The sequence below is a fragment of the Adiantum capillus-veneris genome, chromosome 18 (genome assembly GCF_014529385.1).
Source record: "Adiantum capillus-veneris isolate H3 chromosome 18, ASM1452938v2, whole genome shotgun sequence".
NCBI lineage: Eukaryota > Viridiplantae > Streptophyta > Polypodiopsida > Polypodiales > Pteridaceae > Adiantum > Adiantum capillus-veneris.
Genome location: NC_140948.1, coordinates 78,198,242 through 78,205,458, shown reverse-complemented (window position 1 = coordinate 78,205,458; position 7,217 = coordinate 78,198,242).

Sequence of the window (7,217 nt, the reverse complement as noted above, 5' to 3'; positions counted from 1 at the left end):
TACACACACAAAATCACATACAAACACACACTATCTGCCAATCTACAATGCATTGGCTCGCCTACGAGCAATCACAGCTACACACACTCGATCATAACCGCAAACACTTATCGACAATCCCCCATCCCACACCTGTAACCACCGATGCATACACTCATCCCAATTCTGTAAACACACTCACACAGGGAGGTGACACACGTCTCGACCACACATACCATTTGCTTGCACAATCTCTCTTCCTCCCTCTTTGCACACACACACACACACACACACACACACACACACACACACACACACACACACACACACACACACACACACACACACACACACACACACACACACACACACACACACACACACACACACACACACACACACACACACACACACACACACCCGGAGCCAACGCTACCACGGGCGAGATGCACAAGATGAGACGAGCAGACGATAATATTGTAGCCCAATACAAAATAACTCAACCAAACCATACATAATCGCTACATGGCCATAACTCGGATACAAAAGTAGTGTTGAAAATCCCACACACTTCACCATATGGCGTGCCTTGGCGGTTTCTCCTTTCCTCGATCTTCTGTAGTAGCCGGCCACCCTTGTTGGCGGTCTCTTCTCAATTTGACGGTTCCTGCTTGACAATCTTACTTTGGCAGCCCTCGATTGGCGGCCTCCCTTGCTCACGGCAATGGCCCATGGCTCTAGTCCCCTGCTCTCCCATGTTCCCATATCATGTCGCCATAGAGATGGCCATGCACCCACTTGGCGCTCCTGCCCGTAGCATTCTACTGCCACCCCTTGGCGGTGCTCTCGAACTCGGCCTGCACCTCTTTGGCCGGCCCTCCCAAAAAAGTTGCCCACCTTCAACTGGCGGCTCCTGCAGCATGCAAGCTCGCCTTTTTTTTCCCTTTTTTTCGATGCCTTGAGCTGCCTTTTTGCACCCACCTGAATCCACCCCACCTCTTCAAAATGATCCCTTCGAGAGTCCTCTCTCTTTGAGCTTCTTTGAGTGCTCCTTTCTCTCTGTCATGAAACTCAGCCCACCTTCATTCATACAACTCAGCCTCTCTCTCCAAGTTCAACCCCACTTGCAGACCATAACTGATCGGCACTTCTTTGAGGTCCGTCTCCTTCTCAATATGGCGAGCTGGTGGCTTCTCGGCTATCTTAATGAAAAAGTGCTCCTCACTCTCTTGTCAAATGAGCACCCCTCACGTCGAGATGCTTCCCTCTTGTCGCACCCTTGTGTAGCTTTCGACTCTCTCTGTAAAACAGCGCCACCTCGTGGCCCCAACCTGCCGTCCCCTCTCGGCCTGCTCACCCCAACCGACTGTGCTCTCTCTGTTGGTGGCCACCCCAAGCATGGCATCACCTCTTGCAAAGATATCCAACTCACCCCCTGCTTCTCGTCCACAATCCTTTGACTTCAGCCTGTGAAGCAAATAGGAACTGATGCTAATAACAACTAATCTAACAAAGTAAATAATGAGAGAGAGAGACACTGCAGTGTAGCAAGGAAGTAAAGCTAACTTGTATTGATAGAATGAAATAAGAACTTGCACACTCTTCAACATAACAAAGGTGCCTTTATATACATTAGGCAAGGGGAGCCTTATTGGGTAAGTGCTAGGATGAAGGGACGTTGCCTACATTAGGGGGAGATGATTTAGGGGGTGGGTGAGATGATTGAGGCACTGAGTGAGCACCGTTAATAGTGGTAAGATATTTCACATCCCCCCGTAACGGTGAACACCTCATTACATGGGAGAATCCCCCCCTTAAGGAGGTGTGCAAGCAGTAGGCACAAGTGACAAATTTCGACATGCTGTAGTTTGGGTCGTAGCAGGTACTGATTTGGTGAGGAAATCTGCCCAATTGTGAGCAGTGGGCACATATTGCAACTTTAAAAAACCATTGGCGACCAATTACTTGATGAAGTGATAACTGATTTTGATGTGCTTTAGTTTGTTGGAGAAACTTGGGGAAGCAGCCAGAGCAATTGCAGATTGGTTGTCGCAATAGAGGGTTATGGCTTCTTCCGAGATAGGATATGGAAGTTGAAATTCGTGAATGAGCTCAGAAATCCAGAGAGCTTCCTTGGAAGCAAGAGCAGCAACTACATATTCGGCTTCAGTCGATGAAGAGGCAATTGAAGATTGTCGTTTTGTTTGCCAGGATATTGGTGCACCGGAAAGAGAGAATATATAGTCACATGTGGAGAAGCAACGGGGATCATCCCCTGCCCAATTGGCATCGACATAGCCACTCAGAGAGATAGGTATGGTGGCATCATAAGCATAAGTGAGAGCATAGTGCTTAGTGGTCAGGAGATAGCGAAGTGTGCATTTTGCATCTTGCTTGTGTGCTTTGCATGGCTGTGACATAGCGCGAGATAATATATGGTCGGTGTAGCAGAGATCAAAGCGAGTGCAGGATATCAGATAACGAAGCTGACCACAAAACTTGGGATAATGAAGAGAAGGCCAATAGAGCTCATCAGCGGGAGAGTAGGCATGAAATTCAGGTGCTAAGTTGTGTTTGAGAGGAAGGGGGCTGAATTCAGGAGAACAAGTGCTCATGCCATAATAAGTGAGAAGCTCTTCAATGTATTTTACCTTGGTGAGTTTGATCCACTTGCCATAGGGGTCGCGAAGCACTTGAATGCCGAGAAAATACGTCATTGGTCCCTTGTCACTGACAGGGAATTCTTGTTGGAGACAGTCGATGGTGTGCAATACCATGATTTCAGTGGTGCCGATGAGTGGGATATCATCCACAAATAATCCCAGAATGGCGAGGCCATCATTTGTACGCCAGATGAAGATATTGAAGTGGACACTAAGTCGCTCCCAACCACATGCAATGAGATAATTATGTATGCGTGTATACCATTCACGTGCAGACTGTTTGAGGCCGTATATAGGCTTATTTATTGCAAACATAGTCATGATAATATGGATTTGCAAAGTGAGGGGGTTGGGTCATGTAAACAAGCTCGTAGAGCAAGCCGTGCAAAAAAGCAGTTTTAATGTCAAGGTGATGTAGGGGCAAATTATACTTTGCAGCTATAGCGACTAAAAGTCTAAATGAAGTTAGGCCTAGAACAGGGGAATATGTATCAAAATAGTCTACACCATACCTCTGTGTATAGCCGCGAGCGACAAGTCTGGCTTTGTAACGCTCAATTCTGCCATCCGGGAAGTACTTTTTCTTCAATAGCCATTTGCATGTGACTATATTGTGATGCTCTGGCGGTGGAACAAGATCCCAAGTATGGGCTTTTTCGAGTGCCTGAAGCTCAACTTGAATTGCTTCGTGCCATAAATCTCCCTCACTGGATGAGAGGGCATCGACGACCGAGATTGGCAGAATATCTTCGACTGGAGCGGATGGGGTGGTCGATTGAAGTTCTTCTCGGAGAACAACCGAGAAGCTTGTAGCAGCGTAAATATCTGCTAATGACCTTGTGCGGACGCGACTGCTAGAAGCTGCTTGATCAAGGTGTTGTGCTGATGGTGATGAATCCGACGAGGTGCAGGTGGTGGGAGATGTCACTGAGGTTGATGTAAGTGGCTCGACCTCGTCGATCCCCGATGGAATAGGTTGATTTGAGGGTGTGGCATGAGAATCCTCCACTGGCGAGGGAACCGATGTCGAGGTGGTAGGTGTGTGATAGGATGACGCAGAGCGAGATGGATCTCGGGCAGGGGCTGCCAGCAAGGAGGGAGCAGGTAGGGGCATTGAACTCTTGCGGGCGGTTTGGTAGGTCCGAACCATAATGGGCGAGGATGGGGTTTGCAAGGTGGGTGGCCGATGGTGGGAAACGCTGCCAAGAGGGAAATTATTTACTGTGTTGCGAGCTGGAAAATGAATGGAGGATGGTGCAACAGGGACAGTATGCCGTGTGAAGCTGGGAGGGGATAAGGGAGGGTTATAGGTGCCCAAGGGACGAGAATGGTGGAGGAGACCAAGCTGTGGCGAGCTGCTACGGGTTGGGGTGGCAAGGAGGCCTTACAAGGCTGCAGCAGGATGGGGCGCAGGTGGGGAAAGTTGCGCAGGTGGAGAACCAAATTGAGGTTGGGTGTTATGTGGGGTGGTGGATGGAGGGTGTGCAGCGGCAGTAGGAGGACACCTTGAGGATGGGCAATGGCGTGAAGGGCTGAGCTACACAGCGTGTTGTGTGTGGGGAAAGCGAGCAGGGAGAGGTGTAGTTGAAGAAGGCTTGGGATGCATGGGGTATGCAGTGCGCATGGGAGAGATATGGGCTAATATGGGCGCCTCAGAATCAACATGGCCGCATGCAGCCGTGTTGCTAATTGGAGAGGGTGGTGAGGTGGTAGGAGTGGTTTCATGCGGGGTTTTACTCGGAGAAGGGAGGCGAGCCAAGAAATGAGCGGGATAGTGAGCCTGTTGGTGGACTTCATGCGGAGGAGAGGAAGTATTGGAGGGAGACGAGCCTTGGAGGATGAAATCCTCATCAAAAATGACGGTTCTGGCATGAATGAATTTGTGGAGCTCGGGTTGATGGAGGCGATAATCTTTGACTCCAAGGCGATCTCCGTAGTCGACGAAGATGGTGCGGGTGGCTCTTGGTGATAACTTGGAGACTGGGTTGGTTTCGAGAGGATATGCTATGCTACCAAAAATGCGAAGATGGCCAAGGCTCCGCAAGTTGCCATACCATAGAGCGTATGGAGTGGTATTTGGATTTTGAGATGACGGGATTCGATTCTGTACATAGCATGCGGTGGCCATAGCTTCTTCCCGGTAATTGTCTGCTAGACTGGCTTGAATGAGCATGGCTCGAGCAACATAAAAAATGGTGCGATTCTTGCGCTCGGCCCGACCGTTTTGCTGAGGGTGAGCAGGGATGGTATATTCATGATGAATACCCACCGTGTGGCAGATATCCCGAAACTGATGGGATGTGTATTCCCCGCCATTGTCGGTGCGGAGTACCTTGATTTTTCGATCATGCTGGTTTTCAGCCAGTGCTTTGAAGCGGCTAAAATATGTGACTGTTGAAGCTTTATCAGGCATGTAATAGACAGCTGTGAACTTGGAGTAGTCATCAATAAAAGTGAGCATATAAAGGTTGCCAGTGAGTGATTTGACAGGCAAGGGGCCACAGACATCAGAATGAATGAGATCAAGCGGCGCGGAAGCGCGTGATGATGATGTAGGAAAAGGTGCATGATGTGATTTGGCAAAAATGCATCCTTCACAGAGGGTGATGGGAGTGAGATGCTTGGGTAAACCGAGGGCAAGCTGACGGTGTGTGAGCTGATGTAAAACATGTTGAGAAATGTGACCTAGTCTATAGTGCCATTTGAGGGTGGTGTCATGTGCGGAAGATTGTGCAGAAGATGCAAGAGCATGTGCAGGAGATGAATCACCTAGAGGGTAGAGTTGCCCAACCTGGGGTACCTGAAGATTGATATGCCGGACATTGACATCTCGGGCTTGTATGTTGCAACCATTTTTTGTGAATTTAATGGTAATACCTGAAGAGGTTAGCTCGCTAACAGAAATAAGATTTTTCTTTAAGCCAGGTACATAATAAACTTTAGATATAGTAGTGCGTAGGCCATTGGGAAGATTGATGGTGGCATCGCCATAGGCTATAGCAAGTTGGAGGCTATTATCTCCGAGACAGACTTCTAGGGGAGTGTGGAGATAGGTTAAATTTGAAAGCCAATGAAATTGATAGGTCATATGGTGGGTGGCACCAATGTCAAGTAGCCAGAGATCAGGGGATGAACTATGGAGAGTAGCGGCATATAATTGCATAGGATAAGAAGGGTTATTCTCATATGTAGATATATCAGCATAATGAGCTTGGCCATGAGAAGAGGGTGAAGACAGAAGGGGTCTGGCCCCCCCTTGAGGGTATGACGGATAAAATTGAGAATATGAAACAGGAGGCCGAAAATTACCTTGATTATGGGGTTGCCGACAATCCTTTGCAATATGACCAAACCGATGGCAATTGGTGCATTGCTTCGGGCTTGAATGATGTTTCTTTCCATGGTTGTGGTGCTGACGAGGAGGGCCAGAGTGGTTGAACGTCTTCTTGCCAGGGTGAGGTTTGTGAGGTTTAGCCATAGTGATTAATGCCGTGACTTTTGCAAGCCGTTGGTGTGGTCACAAAGGGTTTCTTCTTGTTGAATCTTTGCTACTAGATTTTGTAGCTGTAGATTTTCCGTCGTGGCTTGGGTGGTGATGAAGGCCCTCCATGATGCGGGAAGGGAGGCCAACAAGAGCATGGACTGCAGCTCTTCAGGGATTGCTAGCCCTGATATGAGTACTTTGTCTAGAAGTATCTGCCAAGTTTCTAAGAACTTGGATGAAGACTGACCTTCATGCATAGTGGTGTTTACCAGTTTCTTGATCAGGGAAACTTGGTAAACGAGGTCGGTATGCTCGTAGTTCTTCTCAAAGAACTTCCAAATAGCATTGGCGGTGGTGAGCTTCTTCACCATTTGGACTTGCCGGTCTTGGCAGTGGAGAATAAGCTCCATCTTGGCACTATTATTTTTACTTTGCCAAGCATTGTAGACATCGGAGATGCCAATAGGATCCTTGTCTTTGGGTTTGTCGGGTTGAGCTTCGACGCCCGATGTAATTTCCCAGAGTTGAAGCTGTGTAAGGTAAAGCTCCATTCGTATCTTCCATACTTGGTAATTTGTGCCGTTGAGTTTTTCGATGACGTAGCGAGGCTTGTATGTGGCAGAGGACATGGAGGATGACTCGGCCATCGTGCAAGGCTCCAAATTCCTTGATGTGAACGAGCAGACCTTCAAGTGCTTAGAAGATAATAGAGAGGGGCTCTATGTGCTAGCTAAGACAAAGATGCAAGGGGCTAAGGCGAGTTCCTAAGCTCTACGAAGCTCTGATACCATGTGAAGCAAATAGGAACTGATGCTAATAACAACTAATCTAACAAAGTAAATAATGAGAGAGAGAGACACTACAGTGTAGCAAGGAAGTAAAGCTAACTTGTATTGATAGAATGAAATAAGAACTTGCACACTCTTCAACATAACAAAGGTGCCTTTATATACATTAGGCAAGGGGAGCCTTATTGGGTAAGTGCTAGGATGAAGGGACGTTGCCTACATTAGGGGGAGATGATTTAGGGGGTGGGTGAGATGATTGAGGCACTGAGGGAGCACCGTTAATAGTGGTAAGATATTTCACAC